The 27256-nt window shown below is 36.3% G+C and overlaps 1 protein-coding gene and 1 non-coding gene across 2 annotated transcripts in view; one reads left to right on the top strand and one right to left on the bottom strand.

The window, feature by feature from the left end:
- The window catches only part of HPSE2 (heparanase 2 (inactive)), a 667843-nt gene that overhangs the window by 556670 nt on the left and 83917 nt on the right, over positions 1 to 27256 (bottom strand). The gene's annotated exons all lie outside the window — the stretch shown is intronic.
- Positions 11974 to 12103, top strand: LOC118966962 (small nucleolar RNA SNORA17). Its single transcript, XR_005053716.1, has one exon. It is a non-coding gene; the product is annotated as a small nucleolar RNA SNORA17 (small nucleolar RNA).

Genomic DNA, 27256 nt, shown 5'->3' with positions numbered 1-27256 from the left:
AAACCCATAGAGACTGGAGATGACAGAGCCAAGATTCGAATCCAGATCTGTCCAGCTCTAAAACCCATGTTCTTCATACTGTTACAATCCATGGGAAAAGTGGAATATAAAATGGTATAGATATGATACTGTAATTATCTAAAGAGAACAAAAATGAAAATACTTTTATAACTATTAAGATAAAATATAATTTCCTACTCTGAAAAGATTTCATTTGGGTTTAAGTTATTAGCCTAATGTTTCTTATGGGACACTACTTTAATATACCTAGTTTGAACTATCTTGGCCAAAAAAAACAATAAGACCAACATAAAATGCTTTTGTTGGTACTTAATTGTCTACTAAATAATATAAACCAGTCCTGTGGTGACTTTAGAGATAAACACCATGATACATTCCCTTCTTAAAGCCATAGATTCTATCAGGGCAAGGATATCTCTGGCATTGACCCTGGAGAGCCTGGAACCAAGTAATCTTAGGTATGTGAGAAAATGATGTTTGGAGTTCATCACATTGTTTTACTTGGCATTATCCTGACACTGCTCAATCATTTTGTAAATCTGAGTGATGCCAAGTCTACATGTTTCTGATTTACTTCCCCTTAGCAAATCAAAGTGCTGTTTTATGAGTGCTATTTGAGATTTAAGGCAATACTCAAATAGTATCCTTTGAAATAAGGAGACTAAGTCAGAAGCCATCATTCAAGTAGCAGATGGGTTAAAGATGCTTTATACAAACCAGCTCTATCAGTTTGCACTGAAGTCTATGCTCTTGCCAAATGCATTCTCTTAGCATATACAATGAGATTTTTTTTTCACATTTATTGGCCAAAATTCCTCTTGAAGTCACATCTTGCTTCAGTTTATTTGGAATAAGTTTCTATCTCTTTTATATAATGCTGGTTATAGAATATTTGAAGCCATGTTGCTTGAATTCTAGAGAAGTCAAGAAATGTAGTAGAGTCGATAGAGAGAAATGAAGTGCAGAGAATATAAGACCATGGCTAATAGAAGTGCTTATATTTAAAGGCAAATAAATGAAAAATAAACAGGAAAAAATGGTACTGTGTAGAATCACATATTTTTCTTGCGATGAGGTAGGGCTGAGATGGAATAATGGAGATATTGGGGTGTCTGAAATTTTTAAATATTTAAATACTGCCATAAATTCATAGCTAAATGGAGAGGTAAGTGCTAATCCCACTTTCTTTCTTGCTTTCTCCTGGTTTCTCACCCACTTTTATTTCCTCTCCATCTCTCTAAATTTTTTCTCCCATTCAACATGGAGAAAAAGTGTGATGCAAGGAGAGGGAGGAGGGGGAATGAGAGAGAAAGAACTAGTTGGAAGAAATGAGAATGGAGAAGAGAAAAAAAGAATATGAAAACACCTGAGCACCTGATAAAACTGAAAGTTTTAAAACATGGTCCCACATTTTTTTTTACATTCTTCCCGTCTTTATGTCCCCTCCCTTGACCTGCAGAAGTGGTATCATGTGATATCCAAGATTATATCATTAAAGGCCAAGCTTCTACCTGGTTCTTTTGGAATATTTACCCTCTGAAATATCCCTTTAAGGATTCTCCCTGTTGGTACCTAAGCACCACATTGAGAGAAAAACAATTCACACTGAGAGGCCACATGTAGGTGCTCTAGTCAACAGGCCCAGATGAGATCAAGCTTTGAGTCTTCCTATCCCAGGCATCAGAAATGTTAAGTGAAGAAGCCAGGGCCAGCTTCATAGGTATGAGATCTATACAGTCTTACAGGGGCCTACATTTAGAAGGGCCTTATGCTTGGTTTAATCTCTATTGCTGCCATCTTAATTCCTTATAATTTTATCCTTGAACTTTGTTCTGTAAGCAAAGTCCGCTGAGACAATGAAACATGACTGTGAGCAGAAGAGATGCATACAATATGCATGTGAACCCAGCTACTTGCTGTCCCATTTGCATATAGCTTTTGTGATACTCACCACACAGCTTCTATAACATGCTTACCTTATACTCAAAGTCCTGTGCTTATAAGGGCTCTGCCTTTAGTTTGATGCTCTGCCATCACCATCTTAAAATTCTTTATGATTGTATCATTGATCTTGTGTTTTATAAGTTAAGTCCAGGGACAATGCATTATGTACATGAGTAGAGGCAATGTGCACAGTAAGTGTATCCCATTCTACCCCACTCCCTCACCCTCCAAGTCCCCCCGCCACCCAACCATTCCTTGCTACTCTTTCACATATTAGCCCTCATAAAGTTCTATGAGCACACAATTCCAATGGATCCAATGGATTCCAATGGAAGTCCAATGTAGGAGTTCAGGAAGACTCAAAGTCAGTCCAGAATAAGAAGATTGTATCCATGACTGAGGAAGCAGAGGCACTAACAACCTTTAGAGTCATACTTTTTATTCAATCCAGAGCTTTCTTTAATGTAGAAAGAAAGCAGTGGCATTCTAAGAAACTCAAACAACCAAGGAAGCTTATCATATCCTTTCTTATTCATGTTCCTTCACTGTATTAGCCAACCACTCACAATAAAAATAACATGGAAATACAGGGAAAGATAGGACAACCCATAGTTCTTAGTCCTTTTGGTTCCTCCTTATTCGTCAGTAAGTAGCAAATGTTTGTAGAATGTGTGCACTATCAAAAAATAAATAAAAACTGTTGAGATGGATTGCATAGCATTTCCACTGTTGTGGTTAAGATAAAAAATACATATGCATGCATGAGCTACAAAGTACAAGTCATAATTTCTGTACTTCTACATACAAGTTAAATGCATTTGCATTTAAAACTCACATGGCACAATATAAAAATGAATAGTGGTCAACCTCCTCCCATGTACTGCTTCAATCTTTTTACAATATGAGCATCTATTATGTAGCCTGGATATAGGAAAAGGAACTCAAAACTCTGTCTCAGGTTCTTTATTTGTAAAATGGATGATACTTCACAAGATGGTTTGAAGATTAAACATAATGTCTTTCAAGCCCTTAGTACACTACCTGGACATATTAGTCATTCAATAAGTAGCTACTAGAGTACTATTCTGCTATAAAAATAATTATAGTGGTGATGATAATGATGATGATGATGATGATACAATCAACTAAAGCTACCCATTCGTTTTTACACAGCTTTACCACAAAGCCCTTCCATACAGTGAACTAAAACATGTCTCCTTTTAAATTGCACCTGTCATATTTCACAAGACCCTACACCTACAGGCCATGGTTAATCACTCTTCCACAGCCCTTCAGATAATTGGAGACAATGACAGAGTCTGTCATTTTGGAGCCGAAAGAGCTGCTGCATGGCCTGTTCAACACCTTTGCTAAAGGCTGAAATGAACAGTCCAGTGAAGCTCCTGAACACAGAACATAATCAACTCTTTGTGACTGTGAATGTTAGGAATAGGAGTACTTAATGAGACAAAAGAAACAACCTTCAGTTAGGTAAGGAGATCCTTAGGTTGTAAATCAGAATTCACACCTCAAGGAACTATGAAATACTGGCAAGGGCTGCCAAAAGGGATGTGGATTCTTCTCTTCTACAGACTTTAATGAAAAGAATATCCATCTTTCTAAAATTATTTAAGTGGATTTCTGCCCAAAGAAAAGTGTGAACTAGATAACTTCAACACTATTCTAAGAAGTTTTTAATCAAAAGCAACTGTGAAAAGTACTTAAAGTAAATCATGTAGAAGTCTAGGAGATTTTTTATACCTCCATTTTATTTTTGATAAGATCTTACATTTAAAGTGCATTTCACAATTTACAGTGGGCTTTCATGTATTTCACCTCTTTATTTTTATTATGACATGGAACCTCAGATTTCCTGCCTAAACTTGAAGGAGAAAGAGACCTTCGGGAATAGGCCACAAGTCTTGGTGTTACAGAAACCTATACTCAGAAACTCACAAAAGGCTCATACATGATGGACAATGTATTTTCACAGACTATGAGAAAAACAAAGGGAGAAGGCTGCAGGGGCCAGACCCAGGGCACACGAACACTGACCAAAAGCAAAGGTCTTTTCTTCCTCAGTCTAGACAGTTCCTGGGTGCACTGTGGGCAATCCAGAGGGCAGCGAAAAATCCTCCATCACTTCTCAACTATCTTGTTATTTATTTTTCCTGGAAAGAAGTGTTTACTGAGAGGGACCTGAGCTTCTTTTCCTCCAACAAATATGCTTTTGGGGTCAATCATGGAAAAGAAAATGTGTTGAAGAAAAAAGAACAGATGTCAAGGAAGATAATTTTTCAAAAGGTTGAAACTGCCTATGAAACCAGAAGGCATTGTTCATTTGCAAGTCTGAACCTAAAGGCTTCTGAAGTTGTAAGAAAACGTGCAAAATGCTTTTTTTTAAGTTACCATTCAAGGTTTTCTCCCAAGAATCATTCCAGGCCTGGTTACCTCTTTTTCAATCTGAAACAGAAGGCACAGCTATTTAGAAAAAGGCTGCCATTCACAGCCAGGTCAGAAATCCAAGATATGCTTGGCTTGCACACTTTGCAGAAAGGACCATCCTGAAATAAGTGCTAGGCAGAGTAATGTTTCCAGAATGCCATGGAAAAGCATTTGCTTTTCTTGGTAATCGGTACACTTAAGACATTAAGTCCATATTTTCAATTCCAGAGAACTAAGGACAATGAACGATTTCAACCTTTTTTCCCCTAAAGAAAATGCTGAAAAAATTAAGATTTAACACAGTCTTTTTCTATGCAAGTATGTGATAGCCCTTTCACTAATAAACCACTTGGTGCACACATGTAGGTGAAAGGCCCTCAACATAAGAATCCAAATTATCTCAGGGCATGGATTTTCCCTTATACTCAAAGGGTTATTTTTAAAGTTAGCTATTTCTGCAAAGAAGCCACCACTGAGCCTCCCTGGGGAACCATTTTTGCTGGGCAGGTTGGCTCCACTAGTTAGAAATGGATTTGAATGAGGCCAACAATTTGAATTTTATCTGTCAAGGGACAATATGCTAAAAAAACAGAAACAAAAGAAGAAGAAAAAAACTTGGTAAGAGATACCTCCTCTTTTAAGCAAATGCATGCCTTTGGTTGCCAGCAAACAAAGTGATTATATCTGAAGAAATTAACTGAGTAGAATGTACAAAACAAGCCAGCTGGCACCAGTCATTACTGCCTGACACACAGAAGGTACATAAAGCAACATACTCAGGAGTGAGAAATATCAGCTTTGTCTATTTTATAGTTCTCCCTCCTTGTCTATACCCTTCACACTGCCAGCTCAAAGTACACCTTGAGGACCAACTTTCCTCTCTACCTCTAGCACTCTCATTCCCGTATCTTCCACAACCCTTCCCTTAGCATGTAAGTGTAAGACAGCAGAGCAAGCCAGATGCAGGAAATCAGCTGAGTGCATCCAGAGCGAGATGCCAGAGTCCCTCAGCAAAGAAAAAGCCAAGAGGTACTGTTTTGCCATGACTGCTATACATCGCCTCATGGAAGAGGAAGGGGACCTGGAGCTTATTTAGAACCACCCCTCATTTTTAAAATGAGGAACATGAGGTCCGGAGAAATGGAGTAATTTGTCCAAATGTGTGTATTGGGGTTAATAGAGAGGCCCAAGATTATGTCCCAGCACCACCATTTGCCAGACTGGGACTAGATGCATGTCTTTGCTGGTAACGTACATCATCTCCAAGCAAGAGAAAACTACAATGACAAGAGCTGAAAGCTGTTTCTACTTCATGCATCTTTTTTTCTCATCCAAACACTTGCATATTACCTTCTCACCTTGAATCCCTTCTGTGATACCCATCATACTAACTCATAAACCCATTTATTCAATATTAAGACTTTCCTGATAGGGTAGAGAGAATTGTAAGTAGCCAAAGAAAGTGAAAAATAAAAACTGGATGTGAGTGTAAGACGCTTAGAGATATTATCTTTGGAACTATTTTTATTAAGAGAAATGACTGGAATTTTATCCCGATATGGACTGAGATTGGACCAAACACTAAGAAATGTGAAGTGCTTTCAGAGGAAAATCCAAATTCCTCAGTTTGGCATTTAATGGCCAGAGGTAGGTGCCAACTATCTTACCTCCACTATTACTACTCACTACACTCTACACTCCAATCACACCACATACTTCACTGCTCCCCAATATCACATCAAGCACTTATCTAGTCCTTTTTTAAGGCTTATCACTCCACCTGGAACACTGATCTCATTATCCTACCCTTACCTCTGTCACCTGTCAAAACAACTTTCACTTTCAAAGTGCATCACAGATGATCATGGCTACTTGATGCCCTTCCAAAATAGCAGGCAAATTGGAACTTTCTCTTTCCTAGAATTTTACTTATGTCTATTACAGAACTTATCATATACTCTGTCTTCTGTGCATAATGTGTATGTCTGCCCCAATCAATAGGTAATCAGTACCTAGATAGTGGAAACAGGATTTTCAGCCTAGAGTGTGGGCCCTGAAACTAGCCTAGAAGGAGTCACACAAAAAATGTTTCTTTAACTGAATTGAAGATTTGAGGGGAAAGTAAAACATATCACAATGCTGATATGTTTAAGTATCAGCACTAAGCAGCCTAAATATGGTAATACACAAGAGTACTTTCATCTGAAGAGCTCAAATAATAACATTTTTTAAACTTTTTATTAAGGTATTATTGATATACACTCTTATGAAGGTTTCACATGAAAAAACAGTGTGGTTACTACATTTACCCACATTATCCAGTCCCCACCCATACCCCAATGCAGTCACTGTCCATCAGTGTAGAAGATGCCACAGATAAACTGTTTGCCTTCTCTGGGATACACTGTTTTCCCCATGACACCCCACACCATGTGTACTAAACATAATACCCTCAATCCTCATCTCCCTCCCTCCCAACCCACCCTTCCACACCACTTCCGTTTGGTAACCACTAGTCCCTTCTTGGAGTCTGTGAATCTACTGCTATTTTGTTCATTCAGGTTTGCTTCGTTGTTATAGTCCACAAATGAGGGAAATCATTTGGTACTTCTCTTTCTCCACCTGGCTTATTTCACTGAGCATAATATCCTCCAGCTCCATCCATGTTGTTGCAAATGGTAGGATCTGTGTCTTATAGCTGAATAGTATTCCACTGTGTATATGTTCCACTTATTCTTTATGCATTCATCTACTGATAGACACTTGGGTTGCTTCCATATCTTGGCTATTGTAAATAGTGCTGCAGTAAACATAGGGATGCATATGTCTTGAGTCTGAGAAATTGTAATCTTTGGGTAAATTCCACGGAGTGGGATTCCCGGGTCAAATGGTATTTCCATTTCTGGTTTTTTGAGGAACCTTCATATTGCTTTCCACAATGGTTGAACTAGCTTACATTCCCACCAGCAGTGTAGAAGGGTTCCCCTTTCTCCGCATCCTCACCAGCATTTGTTGTTCTTAGTCTTTTCAATGCTGGCCATCCTTACTGGTATGAGGTGATATCTCATTTTGGTTTTAGTTTGCATTTCTCTAATGATTAGTGATGTGGAGCATCTTTTTATGTGTCTGTTGGCCATCTGAATTTCTTCTTTGGAGAACTGTCTCTTCATATCCACCACCCATTATTTAATCAGGTTATTTGCTTTTTGGGTGTTGAGGCCTGTGAGTTCTCTATATATTTTGGATGTTAACCCCTTGTTGGTTATGTCATTTACAAATATATTCTCCCATACTGTAGGATGCCTTTTTGTTCTGTTGATGGTGTCCTTTGCCATACAGAAACTTTTCAGTTTGATGTAGTCCCATGTGTTCATTTTTGCTTTTGTTTCCCTTGCTTGAGGAGATGCATTCAAGAAAAAGTTGCACATGCTGATATTCAGGAAATTTTTGCCTATGTTGCTTCTAAGAGTTTTATGGTTTCATGACTTACAGTCAGGTCTTTGATCCATTTTGAGTCTACTTTTGTGTATGGGGTTAGACAATAATCCAGTTTCATTCTCTTGCATGTAGCTGTCCAGTTTTGCCAACACCATTGTTGAAGAGGCTGTCATTTCTGCACTGTATGTCCATGGCTCCTTTATCATATATTAATTGACCATATATGGTTGGGTTTATATCAGGGTTCTCTAGTCCATTTCACTGGTCTATGGGTCTGTTCTTATGCCAGTACCAAATTGTCTTAATTACTGTAGCTTTGTAGTAGAGCTTGAAGTTGGGGAGCATAATCTTCCTGCTTTACTTTTCCTTCTCAGGATTGCTTTAGATATTCCGGGTCTTTTGTGGTTACATGTGAATTTTAGAACGATTTTCTCTAGTTCGTTGAAGAATGCTGTTGGTATTTTGATAGGGATTCCATTGAATCTGTAGATTGCTTTAGGCAGGATGGCCATTTTGACAATATTAATTCTTCCTAATCATTAGCATGGGATGTGTTTTCATTTATTGGTATCTTCTTTAATTTCTGTCATGTCAGTCTTACAGTTTTCAGAGTATAGGTCTTTCACTTCCTTGGTTAGGCTTATTCCTAGCTATTTTATTCTTTTTGATGCCACTGTGAATGGAATTGTTTTCCTGATTTCTCTTCCTTCCAGTTCATTGTTAGTGTATAAGAATGCAACAGATTTCTGTGTATTAATTTTGTATCCTGCAACTCTACTGAATTCAGATATTAGATCTAGTAATTTTGGAGTGGATTCTTTAGGGTTTTTATGTCATCTGCAAACATGGACAGGTTAACATCCTCCCTGCCAATCTGGATGCCTTTTATTTCTTTGTGTTGCCTAATTGCCGTGGCTAGAACCTCTGGTACTATGTTGAATAGAAGTGGGGAGAGTGGGCATCCTTTTCTTAATCCTGATTTAAAGGAAAAGCTTTCAGCTTCTCGCTGTTAAGTATAATGTTGGCTGTGGGTTTTGTCATATATGATCTTTATTATGTTGAGGAATTTGCTCTCAATACCTATTTTGTTAAGAATTTTTATTATGAATAGATGTTGAATTTTATCAAATGCTTTTTCAGCGTCTATGGACATTATCATGCAGTTTTTGTCCATCCTTTCTTTGATGTGGTAGATGATGTTGACAGATTTTCAAATGTTTTACCATTGTTGCATCCTACTTGATCATGATGGATGATCATTTTTATGTATTTTTGAATCAGTTTGCTAATACTTTGTTGAGTATTTTTGCATCTACGTTCATCAGGGATATTGGTCTGTAATTTTCTTTTTTTGTGGTGTCTTTGCCTGGTTTTGGTATTAGAGTGATGCTGGCCTCATAAAATGAGTTTGAAAGTATTCCCTCTTCTTCTACTCTTTGGAAAACTTTAAGGAGAATGAGTATTAGGTCTTCACTAAATGTTTGATAAAATTCAGCGGTGAACCCATCTGGCCCAGGGTTTTGTTCTTAGGTAAGTTTTTGATTATCAATTCAATTTTGTTGCTGTTAATTGTTCAGATTTTCTGTTTCTTTCTGGGTCAGCCTGGGAAGATTATATTTTTCTCCATTTCTTCTAGGTTATCCAGTTTGGTGGCATATAATTTTTCATAGTATTCTCTAATAATTGTTTGTATTTCTGTGGTGTCCGTAGTGATTTTTCCTTTCTCATTTCTGATTCTGCTTATGTGTGTAGACTCTCCTTTTTTCTTGATAAATCTGGCTAGGGGGTTTATCTATTTTGTTTATTTTCTCGAAAAACCAGCTCTTGCTTTCACTGATTCTTTCTACTGTGTTATTCTTTTTGATTTTATTTATTTCTGCTCTAATTTTTAAGATGTCCCTCCTTCTACTTACTTTGGGCCTCATTTATTCTTCTTTTTCTAGTTTCGTTAATTGTAAGTTTAAAGTGTTCATCTGGGATGGTTCTTCTTTCCTGAGGTAGGCCTGTATTGCAATATACTTTCGTCTTAGCATGGCCTTCGCTGTGTCCCACAGATTTTGTGGTGTTGCATTATTGTTGTCATTTGTCTCCATGTATTGCTTGATCTCTGTTTTTATTTGGTCATTGATCCATTGGTTATTTAAGAGCATGTTGTGAAGCCTCCATGTGTTTGTGGGCTTTTTCATTATCTTTGCATAATTGATTTCTAGTTTCATACCTTTGTGGTCAGAGAAACTGGTTCATACAATTTCAATCCTTTTTAATTTATCAAGGCTCTTTTTGTGGCCTAGTATATGATCTATTCTTGAAAATGTTCCATGTGCACTTGAGAAGAATGTGTAATCTGCTGCTTTTGGGTGTTGAGTTCTGAAGATGTCTGTTAGGTTTATCTGTTCGAATGTGTTGTTCAGTGCCTCTGTCTTCTTACTTATTTTCTGTCTGGTTGATCTGTCCTTCAGAGTGAGTGTCATGATGAAGTCTCCTAGAATGAATGCATTGCATTCTATTTTCCCTTTTAATTCTCTTAGTATTTGTTTCACATATATAGGCGCTCCTGTGTTGGGCGCATAGATATTTATAATGGTTATACCTTCTTGTTGGATTGACCCTTTCATCATTATGTAATGTCCTTCTTTATCTCTTGTTACTTTCTTTGTTTTGAAGTCTATTTTGTCTGAAACAAGTACTGCAACTCCTGCTTTTTCTCCCTATTAGTTGCATGAAATATCTTTTTCCATCCCTTCACTTTTAGTCTGTGTATGTCTTTGGGTTTAAAGTGAGTCTCTTGTAGATGGCATATAGATGGGTCTTGTTTTTAAATCCATTCAGCAACTCTGTGTCTTTTTATTGGTGCTTTCGGTCCATTTACATTTAGGGTGATTATCAATAGGTATGTACTTACTGCCATTGCAGGCTTTAGATTCATGGTTACCAAAGGTTCAAGGTTAACTTCCTTACTATCTAAGAGTCTAACATAACTCACTTAATACGCTATTACAAACACAATCTAAAGGTTCTTTTTTCTCCTCCTTTTCTTCCTCCTCCATTCTTTATATATTAGGTATCATATTCTGCACTCTTTGTCTATCCCTTGATTGACTTTGAGAATAGTTTATTTAATTTTGCATTTGCTTAGTAACTAACTGTTCTACATTCTTTACAGTGGTTTCATTACCTCTGGTGACAGGTATTAAACCTTAGCAGCACCTCCATCTATAGCAATCCCTCCAGAAAATACACTGTAGAGACAGTTTGAGGGGGATAAATTCTCAGCTTTTGCTTATCTGGAAATTGTTTAATCCCTCCTTCAAATTTAAATGATAATCTTGCCAGATAAAGTATTCTTGTTTCAAGGCCCTTCTGCTTCATTGCACTGAATACATCATGCCATTCCCTTATGGCCTGTAAGGTTTCTGCTGAGAAGTCTGATGTTGGTCTGATGGGCTTTCCTTTGTATGTGATCTTATTTCTGCCTCTGGCTGCTTTTAACAGTCTGTCCTTATCCTTGATCTTTCCCATTTTAATTACTATGTGTCTTGGTGTTTTCTTCCTTGGGTCCCTTGTGTTGGGAGATCTGTGGATCTCGATGGCCTGAGAGACTATCTCCTTCCCCAGACTGGGAAAGTTTTCAGCAACTACCTCCTCAAAGACACTTTCTATCCCTTTCTCTCTCTTCTTCTTCTTCTGGTATCCCTATAATGTGAATATTGTTCTGCTTGGATTGGTCACACAGTTTTCGCAATATTCTTTCAGTCTTAGAGATCCTTTTTCCTCTCTGTGCCTCAGCTTCTTTGTGTTCCTCTTCTCTAATTTCTATTTCATTTATTATCTCCTCCACCATATCTAATCTGCTTTTAATACTCTCCATTGTGCTCTTCAATGATTGGATCTCTAACTGGATTTTATTCCTGAGTTCATGAATATTTTTCTGTCCCTAGTAAGGAAGTTAACCTTGAACCTTTGGTAACCTTTGGTAATCATTAAGCATGTTAATGATTTTTATTTTGAAATCCCTTTCAGCAAGATTCATGAGGTCAATTTCATTTTAAACTTTCTCAGGTGTATTCATAATTTTACTTTGAACCAGGTTTCTTTGACATTTCATATTTGTATACGGCACCCTTTAGTGCCCAGAAGCTCTACTCTCTGGAGCTGCTCAGCCCCTGAAGCATTGTTGGGTGTCACAGGGGAGTGGTATTGGTCCCTGCAGGGAGGAAAGAGCTGTTTCTTGCTTACTGGATGCTATGCCTACCTCCACTGCCAAAACCAGTGGGCCAAGCACACAGGAATAAGCCTCTATGCTTTGCATTTGTAGTTGCTGTAGACAGATCTTCCCTCTGGCTAGCCTAATGCCAGAGTAGGGTTTGCCGGTTTGCGAGCCCTGGCCGGGAAAAAGGTGCAGTAGGCTGCATATCATGGATGGGGTCTTTGAGCTGTGTAGCCAGCCATGGAGCTGGAGTGCCTGAAGACTGAGAAAGTTCCCAACTTGCTGGGCAGAGTGCACCCAGATAATTTCATCTACCTGTCCTTTCTCCTGAGCAGTGAGCTCAATGCAATCCTTGCCCCTTTAGCAGCCCTCTTGCTGTTAGGAAGTCTCTCAGACTGCCAGTCTTTCTTTTGTCCCAGAGCAGCTGGATATGGATCCCTGCTTTCCACAAGTGGCTGGAATCTCAGTCTCTCCAGGAATTCTGCCTGTCTTGGCTTTCCAACCCCCTAATCATGAGAGTACCATGAAAGCACCATGAAATGTAGGTTTGTGCTCCCAGAGCAGATCTCCAGAGTTAGGTATTCAGAAGGCCCAGGCCTCCACTCCCTCCCTGCTCCATTTCTTTTCCTCCCACTGGTGAGCTGGGGTGGGGGAAGGGTATGGGTCCTGCTGGGCCACAGCTTTGGTATGTTATCCTGTTTCATGAGGTTTATTCTTTTATCCAGGTGTATGCAGTTTGGCGCTGCCCTCTTTCCTGTTGCTGTTTCAGGATTAGTTGTATTAATTATATTTTCTTATTACACACAGTTTTAGGAGGAAGCCCCTGTCTCACCTCTCATGCCACCATCTTTAATCCTCTGTCTCAAATGATAACTTTTGTATATATTGGAATCAGAATTCCTTCTTAAATTTTCTTTTCTATTTTCTTTAAATTAAGGTATCATTGATATACAATTTTATGAAGGTTTCACATGAGCAACATTGTAGTTTCAACATTCACCCATATTATCAAGTCCCCACCCTCACCCATTGCAATCACTGTCCATCAGCATAGTAAGATGCTATAGTCATTACTAGTCTTCTCCACCCTATACTGCCTTCCCCATGACCTACCCATATTGTGTGTGCTAATTATAATACCCCTTAATCGCCTTCTCCATTCCTCCCCACCCGCACTCCTCAACCTCTTCCCTTTGGTAACTGCTAGTCCCTTCTTGGAGTCTGTGAGTGTACTGCTGTTTTGTTCCTTCAGTTTTGCTTTGTTGTTGTACTCCACAAATGAGTGAAATCATTTGGTACTTGTCTTTCTCCACCTGGCTTATTTCACTGAGCATAATACCCTCTAGCTCCATCCATGTTGTTGCAAATGGTAGGACTTGTTTTCTTCTCATGGCTGAGTAATATTCCATTGTGTATATGTACCACATATTCTTTATCAATTCATCTACCGATGGACACTTAGGTTGTTTCCATTTCTCAGCTATTTTAAATAGTGCTGTGATAAACATAGGGGTGCATACGTCTTTTTCAAACTGGGCTGCTGCATTCTTAGAGTAAATTCCTAGGAGTGGAATTCCTGGGTCAAATGGTATTTCTATTTTTAGTTTCTTGAGGAACCTCCATACTGCTTTCTACAATGTTTAAACTAATATACATTCCCACCAACAGTGTAGAAGGGTTCCCCTTTCTCTGCATCCTCACCAGCATTTGTTGTTCCTAGTCTTTTCTATGTTGGCCATCCTAACTGGTGTGAAGTGATATCTCATTGTGGTTTTAATTTGCATTTCCCTGATAATTAGTGATGTGGAGCATCTTTTCATGTGTCTGTTGGCCATCTGAATTTCTTCCTTGGAGAAGTGTCTGTTCAGATCCTCTGCCCATTTTTTAATCAGGTCATTTGTTTTTTTGGGTGCTGAGGCATGTGAGCTCTTAATATATTTTGGATGTTAACCCCATGTCAGATCAGTAATTTATGAATATATTCTCCCATACTGTAGGATGCCTCCTTTTTGTTCTGCTGATGGTGTCCTTTCCTGTACAGAAGTTTTTAGTTTGCTGTAGTCCCATTTCCTCATTTTTGTTTTTGTTTCCCTTACCTGAGGAGATGTGCTCAGGAAAAAGTTGCTCATGTTTATATTCAAGAGATTTTTGCCTATGTTTTCTTTTGAATTAGTATTCTTACAGAAAGCAAATTATACTGATCTTAACTTTCAAAGAACAAATGCATTTTCCACATTTTGTTACAGTCACAAAATGAAGACTCCCTTCTATTTACTATCATGCAAAAAAAAGTTGGGAGGACCATTCTCTCCTTCTGAGAATTGTCAAGGGCTTGAACTCCATCTAACTCCCAAATTAGAAAATCATGCAGAGTATATCATTTCCTCATTTTTTGAGTCCAAGATTCCTAGCAGTTCTCAAACTCTAGACACCTTCATTGTGGAAAATGCATCTACCAGTGGATGAAATGTAGCACTAGTTTGGAGAATATTTGGTTTTCTCTGTATTATTCCAAGTCTGAAGTTACAGAACAAGAGTGAATGTGAAATGTTAGGGTTTAGATTTTTAACTTCACTGTATGTGAAAGCAAAGGATGAAAACTTCACTAGAGTTATATCTTGAATATTTGAAAAATCATTTGTATTCTTGAAAACACATTTGCGAATCATAAATGCTTATAAACTTAAACAGTAATGAGTATGGGCCTTATTTTATATCCCTAGGCCATCTTAATCCATCAGTATCGACATTACCACAGAAAAACTTCCCTTTCATGGTTAGTAGCTTGTCCCTCTCAGCAGATCTGTGATACTTTCTGGCATCCCACAGACGGAATTATTTAATTTAATGTCTAAGGGCCAGATCCTGTCCCTGGATACATGTGAACAGTAAGTACTGATGTCAATGGAAATTTTGGGTGTGCGTCTGAGGGCAGACTATGGTCCTCTGCATATTCCTAATGAGTCAACTGCTGAAATTCTCTTTGCTAAGACTGGTTTGATTTTGGCTCCCATTCTCTTAAATGTGCACAGAATACCAGAAGTATGCATGAAGGCTGTGATCAAATGAAGTGCTTCACAGCCCAGTGGGATCCTGTGTGGCCTTTTGACCTAAGGAAAGAATAGATTTTAAATCCTCCGTGTTCCCCAGCCTGCTATTGCCCTGATGACCAGCCCAGAAGAAGATTTTTCACTCCCAGATCCACCTCCTAGTTAAAGAGAAAATAAAACTGAGAGTCCAATTAATGCTGATAATTTCAAAAACAATTGTTAGAGTGTTAGAAAGCTGTATTCAATTCTAAAACAATTTGACTGTCTTTTTTTTTCTTGTGTTTTTTCTTGTTTTCATTTATTTTTCACTGAATTGAACTGGAAACACTAATAATTCCAAGACATTTATGAACTTGCATACACATGGAGGCAATCTGGTCAAGTGGTGATTTGGAACTACCTGGAAGCTTAAGCCTCAGCCTACACTCCTCACTCTTCCTTACCTTATCTCCACCCCACCTTCTCCACACATACACACACATACACACATACATTCAGTCACCAAAACCTCTCAGTTCTATCTCTTTAATAACTCTTGAGTCTCACTTTTTCTTCAGCTCTACTATATTTAACCCTGTTCATTTTTTCCCCAGACAATTGTAATAGTCTCATTGTTCTGATCTCCTGACCCCCAACTTGAATACTAGCCATTTTCCACACAGGCGGCAGAATGATATTTTTAAACTGCAAATCTAAGAATAATCCTCTCAATATATTCCAATGGCTTTCCATGGGCTTCAGGCAATACTAACCTGAACTGTCCCAAAACTGCAAATTCAGTCAAGTTATCGAGATGCCTCTACCAAGCCCCTCCATTAAACTCAATAAGATTTAGAAACTTGGAATTAAACTCTGATTTCTTTACAATTTTTTAAGTTCCAGACTTAAACAAAAACTGCTGAGTGATTATAATAAACATATTACTTTTTTTTTTGGTAGAAGGGGCTCAGTGCGCGATAACTTTTGAAAAAGCTAACGTATACACAATGTTACTTCAGTTTTAAAAATTGCTAAGGGAAAGACATGTTTTATCCACAAGAAGTGTTTTTGTGATTGTGCAAGCTTTGATTAACTCATCTGAAGACTAGGAGTTCACAGCAAGAACTAACTATCAAAACTTGACTGAACTTTGGCATTTATTATCAAAATCAACTTGTAAATAATTTATTTTAAAAATTCTTAATGTGAAGATGCCAATCCCAAACCCTATTTATGACAATTCATTTCAGAATTGCAGTTCAACAAAATATTTATTAAATGCTTACTTTGCACGCACTGAATTTTCAGAGAGGAATAAGATATTTTGTGGCAATACTTAACTAGATTATTAAAACCCAACTCAGAATGCTCCAATGCTTTCTGATTATTTTAGGATCATTATTCTAACTTAAAAAACTCCCAAGACCATAAATCATCTGTCCCCTCCCATCCCTTACCTCCTGAACCTCCCTTCTCATCAAGTCTCTGAACACATCTCCCTATTATACTCCCTATGCTCACACCTCTCCAGCCACAGTGGGCTCCTGGCTGTCCCTGGAACACACAGGCATGCTCATAACTCAAGATCTTTGCACATGATACACCATCAGCCTGGAACGCTCTTCCTCTATTACCTATATGACTAGCTCCCCAACTATTTTCAATCTCCCTTAAATGTCACTTTCCCAATGAGTTTTTCCCTCAACACCCTACTTAAAATGGAAAACTCTTAGCTCCTTTTCTCCAGAGCACTTACTACCATCTAACAGAGAACATATTTTATTCATTTAGCCTGTTTTCTCTTCCTTTCTAAAATGGCTACTGTTAAGATTCTGCAGCAGTGAAAACAGTGCCTGCCACATACTAAGTCCCCAATAAATATGTTTTGAATGAATGAGGGAATTTGCTCAAGAAGAACCTGGAACATTTGGAAAGTTCTACTGCAACAAGATTTCCCCAAAGCAGGAAATCATTATCAGAGTACTCTCCTTTCAAAAGTATAAATTTAAATTATCTATAAATGTTAAATAAAATCTAAGTGTACATGCTTAAGTGAGAAATACATAAAGCAATAAATAGATGAATAGGGGAGGAAAAAATATTTCAAGGAATTTAACATGATCAACTATGTAAAAATATTAATAAATTTTCTAAAAAATCATTCTTTCATCTGTACATTATTATATTTTATACCGTTATTATTATGATAGTTTTACATAGGTTGGAGCTCAATTTTTTCAAAGTGCAATCAAAGATCTGTGTGCATCAAAAACATTTGAAGTACTTATTGGTAAAACTGGAATTTCCTGTGTCCATTCAAGAGTTCTGGGGCTGTAGCTTGTAAATCTGTATTTTCTAACAAGTTCTCATGCTTACTTGAGTTTGAGAACTATTGCTGTAGCCTGTCAGTCCATAAAACCCACTGCAGCCAACTGTGTTTCAGCCTCCCTCCCACAAAACTCTGAGTCCCAATAATCTTAACTCAAACACTTGGATTTTACCTTAACCAGGGATAAAAGAAAGAAAAAAAAACCTGTGTTTTCTTTCTTTGATGGTAATAAGCCTTCAGAAATGTTATTTACAGACCAACACTTCTATTAGTGACAAAAACATTCCTTTTAAACTATTAGTCCTTAGCAGCTTCTTGTAATATTACTCAGTAAAATTAGAAAATAAAAAGTTCTTAAATATCCTAACCTTAAAAAATAAATAATTAATTAAAATATCCTAAATTATTTCATGTACTTGGTGATACAGAGCTGTAACTCAACTTATTAAGCTCCTATTATGCAGCACAGAGAATCACAGTAACTACCTCATTTAAGTTGAACCTTATGAAATAAGGGTAAATAACATTGTTATTTGTCCAAAGCCACTTGCTACCTCCAGAACAAAAACTGAACCTAGGACTCCAGATTCTAAATTCATGATTATTTCTAGAACACTCACAGCTTCAGCGATCTATAAATAACAGAGTTCTTTCTTTAAAAGTCAGAGCCATTACTTGCTATGATTTTGGCCCAATTCTGTTTCGTTAGAAAGTGGAGTTACTCTAATTTCAAAAAAAAAAAAAAAAATGAAGGGGACAAAGTCTCCTACACTTGTTCCATTTGGCATTCTGTGCTCCATTCCCTACTGTGGCATTTCTTGATAGCTCTGCCAGCATATTCTTCTGCCTCAGATGCACTCCTTTATTGGGGTATGAATGTAATCACTATGTCCCCTAACTCAAATGTTCTTGATGTTGCAGTTCTGCGACATCATTTTTTTTTTCTGGTCCTTTTGCCATATTATCTGTCAATAAAGGACATGTTACTTTGTTCATTAACTTAAAACAAAATTCACTATGGCTTTTTACTTCTCTATGAGCTTTCCTTTTAAAGTTCTTTAACTCAAAAGTTGCTCTCATCTTTGTTACGTGAGTGAGCACAAATGCTAATCCTAAGGTTTCCAAACATATCTTTTTACACAGTGTTTTTGAAAGTATACTCTGCAGATCATCCCAGTCTCAAGACATGCAAAGGAAATGGAGAGAGAGTTATTTGGTACATAGATATACACATCTGGCATTGCAGTTTTTATGTATTAGCATGGTTAAATTTGCTTTGTCTCATTCATTACTTTTGGCCTAACATTCACTTTTCCTGTTATTTCTACTGTGACTCCGAATTTTTTTGGTATTTGCCTAGTATACTTTTATAAACAGCTTTATTGAGATATAATTCACAACCATACAATTCACCCATTTAAAGTGTACAATTCAATGGTTTTTATTATATTCATAGTATTGTGCAACCATCACCACATTCAATTTTAGAACATTTCATCATCCCAAACAGAAACTCTGTGCTTATTAGCAGTCACTCCCCGTTTTGCCCAAGCCTCAAGCCCTAGGAAATCCACTTTCTGTCTATTGATTTGACTATTCTTGACTTTTCATATAAATGGAATCACACAACAGTGTGCCCTTTTGTGACTAGCTTAGCATGTTTTCAAGGTTCATCCATGTTGAATCAATGCATTTAGCAATACATGCTACAACATTTTTTTGACTGCCAAATCATACTCCATTGTAATGGATATACTACATTTTGTTTAGCCATTCATCAGTTGATGGGCATTTGGGCTGTTTCTAATTTTTGGCTATTCTTACTAATGCTGCTATGAATATTTGTGTAGACATCCTAGTATACTTTTTGCATGCTTTTATTTTCAATCTTTCTGAATCACATTTTAAAGTTCTTTTTCTTGTATATAACACAGTATGGTTTTGCATTATGATGCAGTCTGAAAACGTTTTTTTACTGGATGAGTGAAGTCCTACCCAAAAACACAAAGAAGAAAATTAAAGTCACCCATAATGAATGATTCATAAGTAAACTTATAAATTTATATGTATAAATTTATATATTGTCTTCAAATCTTCATAAAATTACGTATTTTGAAACAAAACTGAGATGACTCAATTGATTTTGCATATGGTGTTTTTTCCATATATAATTTTCCTTTTCAAAAAAAAAAGCCCAGGAATTTAATAGCTTCATGACATTTTATTGAATGATTCTATAATAGTACATAATTTTAAAATTTGATTTTTCTTTTATCTAACATCTATATTTTGTCAACAATGAAAATAATACCATAACTAAAATGTACTGAGTACTCACTACATGTCTGACACTTTTCAAAGTGGTTTACTTATTTAGTTCTCACAACAATCTCATGGGGTTTTGTTGCCTGTTTAAGCAATGAAAAAATGACATTAGGATTGTTAAATAACTTTCCAATTGAAACTAAGAATGTCCTTACTATGTGGTCCCCTTCTGTATTACCAGTTCATCCTTCTATATAGTCCAGATTTATAATCTTTGTGTATCTCCTCTGGGTTAACTGATCAAACTTTTGTATTTGGGGACAATCCATGCTGTAAGATGCTGAAATATTTTCCAAGAATTATGTTTTCTCTAAATTGTAGAACTTGGAATAAAATGCTTTTATTTCCCACAGGGGAAAAAAAAATATCCCTCCTTGTAGTAAAGAACATTATATTTCCTGAATCCCTAACAAAGCTAATAAGCAAAGCCTCTTTTACACTGTAAGAGGCATTTGGTTATTTCAATAATATTAGGAAACTTCATGTCCTTAATATATTTTTAGGTTTCTTTAAAAATTCTGGAAAATAACTGATCTATTCCAATTAGTTCTATAATTTTCTTTTTTGTAGTTAACTCTAGTATTCTCTTCTCACAATCTAATTATCTCCATTAATAAAATAAAAAATAAGTCATAAAATTTTACTTTGTTACAGGTTATAAACTTTTTATAGTGCCAAGTACTTCACAATAATAATCTTTGTAAACTACTTCCTAAACATAACATAGTTAACACCTAGGGATATACCTATATTATAACACTGTCTCATAATTAAGTAGGGTTTTATAATCTGCAAAGTACTTCTATGTACCTTAGTTCATTTAATCTTGAAAACAATCCTATGAGCTAGATATATAGAAAACATTATCCTCATTTTACAGATAAGAAAATGGGTTCACAGGAATTAAGTGGCAAGTCCATCAAAATGCTAGTATAAGTAGAAAAACTAGGACCGAGCCCCCAGTGTTCTGCTTTTCCAAAACTGAACTCATAAAATAGAAGGAGACCACATAGTAAGGACATTCTTAGTTTCAAGATAGGAAAAGTCGCTGTCTCCCCATAAAGTTGTCAAGACTCTGAAAGTGGGCAGGGGGTGGGGAACTTCTATGGCTATAACTTGCTGTTGGGGGTTCTATTCCTCCCACCAAACCTGTCTTTCTTAGAGGTCTGTCCTTTCTACTTCCAAATTTAATCGTCTTAGCCTTTCATCATTAAATTCTGACACAAGATACTAGTGAGTAAAAAACACACACCTCATATTTTAAGAGGGCCTATATACTTTGCAAATACGCTGAATTTCAATTCCGATGCTATTTATCTTTCCTCTCACAAAGCTTGAATCTCTATTATTATGATTTCCTTAATATGATAAAGTAACACTAAATGAATGTTTCTAATATGCACCTTTTATTCTTAATTCCATCTTATTACTTGAATTATTAAAAAATGCAAAAATTATCTGTTGTACTGATATTTAGGTTTGTAGAAAATATACACAAAAAGCTCTTAAAATAGCTGACCACTCCATTTATCACATTTAGAAAAAATATTTTCTATATTTACATAAAAATCTCCATAAGGAAAAAAAATTTTAAAACAGCTCTGCTTGTGATGATCATTTTATTGGTGCATATTTTAGCAGGGTTTGGGGGCAATTTACAGGAAGGTTAATGATATTTGATCAATAATTATTCAACAACCATTTTAAGCCTACACCAGCTAACTAAAGTGCTACAGTTCTCATGAACTAAATATGAAAAGCAATTCTGATTTTAATGTAATAGAAAAACAGCATAAAAATTTTAAAATAATATTATGTTTTAAACCTCTAGTATTTTTTCCAAACTTTGACTACATTGTATTTGTGATGGTTACCACTTACTCAGCCACTTACTTGAGGGCTTACTATAAACTTACTATAAACTGGACACTGTGCTAAACCCTAAACATACAGATTACTTAATCCTTACTTCAACTCTATGAAATAAATACTATTATTATCCCCACTTTATAGCTGATGCACTAAGGCTTAAATTATTTTCCAGAGTTCCACTGTTTATGTTATTTAAGTCAGAATTCTAATCCTGCTTTCTGGGACTAGAAACATAGGCCTTTTCTGACTCCAATGTTTAAAGAATTTACTACTCCCCACTAATTTTTCTAGAATGTGTTCCATGTCCTTTTCTCTGACATTAATCTGATAATAGTCTAGGTTTTTTTTGAAACAGAATATTTAAACTTTTCCTTGAAAAGATCCATTGGTTGTAAAACATTAACTATACCTTTATATAGTAATCAGTTTCTATTCTGAGACTGTAATTTTTAAAAAATTTCTGTCGTTGGTTTTTAAGCCCTTTATTGTTTCTCAGTTAACTGAGAAAATGAGTTAGTACTGTTTCTAATAGGCTCCTTTCCCAAAAATGCCATGTCCTTCTCTATCTCAACCAACACTATGCATAAACTGTAACAATTTAGTTTTATATTTGCTATTAACTCTGTAATTTTAAATGTTTTTATATTGACATTTATTCTAAAATCAATATTTACCAGTTTTAGCTACCAAAAACTTACATTAAACTTTTTCTCTATAGCTCCTACCATTGTGCCTTATATACACTTGATTTTGTTAATAAATGGTTGATTGATAAAAGGATACTCAAAATCCCAACAGCATATTATTGGAATTATCATGGAACTTCTGGTTGATCACTAAATATGTATCTCTCCCAGACACCTGCACACTGAACATACTTAGTTTTCATGGAATGAGGAAGGGTAAGAAAGTGAACAGTATCTCCTGGACTCATCTTTCTAAAAGAGCAGTCCCCCTCACCTTCTGCAAATAGTAATTTTCTATGAAGAAGCAGTTCAAATCTGTTTTGCTTTTTCAAACAGGATATAAAAATATAGATATAACAACAGGCTATATTCCTCTCTAGATGAAAGAATTATAAGTAGCTAGAGCAGACAATAGCATTGTATGCCTCCTCTTGAAGATACTGTTCAGAACTACTGAAGAGTGAAAAGAAGATACTGTAATTTTGAGCTACAAGACAGGAAACAGCTGAGAACAAATACACAAAGCCACAAAACTAGGCAACTGGAAAAAAGACTTGTGTTGAGAGGATTTGAGAGTCTTTTAAAATTTTACTGTGTTCAGAGATCACCAGAAAAGTACTAACAAAGTATTTCATGACTTCAGAAAAAAGAGAGGACATACTAAAAGTGATCTGTGATAACCCAGAAGAGAAAGAGGAGACACTGTTTATACACACACACACACACACACACACACACACACACACACAAATCATAGTTTATTTTAGGAACACAGCATGCCTCTCATATTTAGAAATATGTTTCTTCCAATTTCCCTATGCAGTATTTCATAGCCAATTTATATTATCCCCTAGGTAAACAATTATTATTCAAAATACAAGCATATAACAGAGGGATATTGTTCTCCATTATCTATGCCTAAAACCTAATCATTGTCCTAAAAACAGACAGTATCAGTAACTACCATCTAGCCATCAAAAATAAAGACACAAGACCTAAAGAGAATTTAAAAGTTATATTTATCTTGTAGCTGTAATCCTTTTAGCCTTAAGTGGTTTCTTAAATTGGATGCTCTTGCAGTGACACCGTTACTACAGGGACATCAGAGTGTCAGTAGATCATCAAAGGTTAAATGATTGGTTACATTTTCAATAAAATTAAACTGTATCCTCTCATGCAAAATTCATATTCTTTCTCCAACACCCAAGTAAAAATTCCACTTCCTTACTCCCCAGGCAGAATTACTCTGGGTCCACACATCTGAGAGTAGACAGTACTTAACTTCCTCGGTTGTGTGGATCTACCTGTCAGGTGGACCAACAGATAGAAGGCTCACCTGGGGCTCAAACTGACATATTCACCTCCATATTTCAGGTACCTACCTCTGCATTAAACAGAGCAGTCCCTCAATAAAATTGTTGGAGTACATACATGAATTAATTCTTTAATTGTGTAATTCTTTTTCAATTGGACAGAAGCTATTTTATTTCCAGGACAGAAAACATTTTCCAGTGTAATGGAAAAGTAATGAACTGAAGAATCCAAAGCATGGATCTGAGTCCTACCTAGACAACTGTGTATAATCTTCGACAAGTAGTCTCACTTTATTTACCTATAATGTGGCAGGGTTGGACCTCATTGCTAATACTACTCCCAGCTATAAATATATATTTAATTTGGAAAATCTTTTATCTGGTTAGCTTTTTATTAGTTTCCTGCAATTCTTGCCTAGAGTACTAAATGCTAAATGATGACTTCAGCCAGGCAAACAAAAGTCATCCCCAAGTGGCACAGGGTATAATGGATCATTTCCCAGCTGCAAATGGGTTGACTCCAAGAATTACCTAAAAGATAATGCTGAACCTGAAGCTCTTGTGCTATTATGGGGCTGGTTCTTTGCTGCCTCTTCTGCTCTATATGAGAAAAAAATGGAACAAAAGTGGCAGCATTCTGTACCCCTAAACACTCAAGAATGCATTTTGACTCCATAACAATTGTGGGCCCTGTTCTCTTCCACTTTGCCTCTTCTACAAACAGGTTGAGGATAACACAAAGAAAAATTTTCCATACACGGGGCTGGGTATCACCAGTGTGTGGAGAAAAATGGAATCATCACAGATATAACAATTAAGCTGAAAGAAATAAAAGTCTAAATATCACTGTTGAATATGAGATTGGTTGTATGAGGTCCCATGAAAATCAGGTTCTGTGAATCTACTCATGTGAAAAAGGATCAAGAAACAAGAGCCCAGACAGAGTGATGTGATGGGGTCAGGAAGAGTGTAAACAAAACACTTTAAGGTGGGCAGACCAATTTGTTCTCCCGAAATCATATGCTAGTAAGTAAGTATGTGTCATAGGCAAACATCTCTAAAACATCATAAAAAGAATTATCTAAGACACAAGGATGTTAGTCTGAGAGTTTCTCCTCCCAATGCAATATAATGTTAAAGCTCTTCTAAAGCAAAAGGGCATACTCCTCAGCATTAGTTTCCTCTACTATTTCCTGCTTAACACATACTCTTACTTTGAGTGGGCCCATGATGCTTTTATTAATCTTTTGGGTAACTTCAATAGGAATTTTGGGTTTTCCAATCCATTGATAGAGGAGAAATGGAATAAAGTACGTTTTTCTTCTGTCACAGGATTTAATTAAAATAATTATTTTATCCAGTAAAAGCCTTATTTTCAATCATCAATTTCCACTTACCCTGAACAAATTTTCTCAGGATTACTATTTTCTCATCACATTTTGTGAAAATGGGACTCTATACTTCCTTGTATAGATGTGCCTCAGGTCCTGATTGTCTGCTCAGCCTAAAGTCCTCGCTGAGGAGAAGGGAGCAGCAGCCACCGCACAAACGTGGAAACTTCTCGAGTTGTATACAGAAGCTCCACCCTTGAGCGGTAGAACATGTCTTCCTTGTCTTAGAGCATACAATAGTTAAGTAGCCTCCTCTCTTCCAACAGAAAGTATGACTGCACTATACGGGAAGCGGGAAGCCTGATAGAGAAGTTAAGGCTCACTCATACAAGGATGTGTAGGGTTCCATTTTCACAAAATGCATTAAGAAAATAGTAATCATGGGGTAAATGGAAATTGACATTTAAAGATGATGCTTTTACTGGATAAAATAAACATTTTACTTAAATCCTGGTGACAGAAGAAAAATCTATTTTTATTCAATTTCTCCTTTACCAATGGGTTGGAAAACTCAAAAATCTATTGAAACTATCTAAAAGATTAATGAAAGATCATTCAAATCTTATTTAGTAGTCATTTCCCCTTTCATAAAAGGGAAATGTCTGTTAAGTTTGTAGAAGGTCAGCCACTTCGCGTTTGAAATATATGTCAGGAAGAAAGCAAAGATAATTTTTTCATAAATCAAATATTAAATATCATTATATTACTCCAAATTAAAATTAAGAATTAAGAGTATTTTTGGACTTTAGTCATACTATTAACAATGTCTTTCAAAGAGCAGAAGCTTTTTATTTTAATGAAGTTCAATTTTTCATTTCACAGATCATATTTTTGGTGTTACAGCTAAAAACTCATCCCCAAACCCACAGTCACCTAGATTTTCTTCTATATTATTTTCTATAAGTTTTATAGTTTAGTGTTTTACACTTAAGTCTATGATTCATTTTTAGTTAATTTTTGTGAAAGGTGAATGGTCTATTCCTAGATTTTTTTTCTGTATATGGATATCCAGTTGTTCCAGTATAATGTGTTGAAAATATTAACCTTTCTCCATTGAATTATCTTCCCTCCTTTGTCAATGATCATTGACTATGTTTGTGTGGATCTATTTCTGGGCACTTGAGTCTATCGGATTATCTGTTTAACTATTCCTTCACCAGTGTCAAATTTCCTTGATTACTGTACCTTAATAGTAAGTCTTTTTTCTTCTGAAGTATAGTTGATATACAATGTTATATTAGTTTGGTATACAACACAGTGATTCAAAAGTTACACACATTAAGTCTTCACCCCAACTAGTACTGTTACTGTCAACATAGAAGGATGTTACAGAACCATTGACTATATTCTCCATGCTGCACTTTCATCCCCATGACCACCTTATACTATAATTGAGACTTTGTGCCCTTTTACCTCCCTCATCCTACCAGTCTACCCATCCCAAACCCTCCCCCACAGTAACCACCAGCATGAGTCTACTGCTGTTTTGTTCATTTTTGTTTTGTTGTGTTGTGTTTAGATTTCACAAGCAAGTGAAATCATATGGTATTTGTCTTCCTCTGCCTGGCTTATTTCACATAGGATAATACCCTCTAGATCCATCCATGTTGTTACAAATGGCAGGATTTATTTCTTTATTATGGCTGAATAATATTCCACTGTGTATATGTACATCTTTATCCATTCATCTATTATTGATGGACACTTTGGTTGCTTCTATATTTTAGCTATTGTAAATAATGTGGCAATAAACATAGAGGTACCTATAATTTTCAAATGAGAGATTTTGTTTTCTTCAGGTAAATCCTACAAGTAAATCCTACTGGATTGTATGGTATTTCTACTTTTAGTTTTTTGAGGACTCTCCATACTGCTTTCCATAGTGGCTGCACCACTTCACACCCCCAACAACAGTATAGGAGAGTTCCCACTTCTCTACATCCTTGCCAACACTTGATATTTCTTGTCTTTTGAACAGTGGCCATTCTAACTGGTGTGAGATGATACCGCACTGTGGTTTTAATTTGCATTTCCTCATGAAAAGTGATGTGGAGCATCTTTTCATATGCCTGTTGTCCATCTGTATTTCTTCTTTGGGAAAAAACATCTATTCGGGTCCTCTCCCATTTTTAAGTGGGTTATTTGTTATTTTGGTGTTGAGGCATATGATTTCCTTATGTATTTTGGATGATAAATCCTTATCAGATAAATCTCTTATGAATATATTCCATTACTTTCTGTTTTGTTGATGGTGTC

This window comes from Manis javanica, chromosome 7, assembly GCF_040802235.1.
Source record: "Manis javanica isolate MJ-LG chromosome 7, MJ_LKY, whole genome shotgun sequence".
Taxonomy (NCBI): Eukaryota; Metazoa; Chordata; class Mammalia; order Pholidota; family Manidae; genus Manis; species Manis javanica.
Note: the sequence above shows the minus strand (reverse complement) of the source record. Positions and strands in the feature narration are given on the sequence as shown.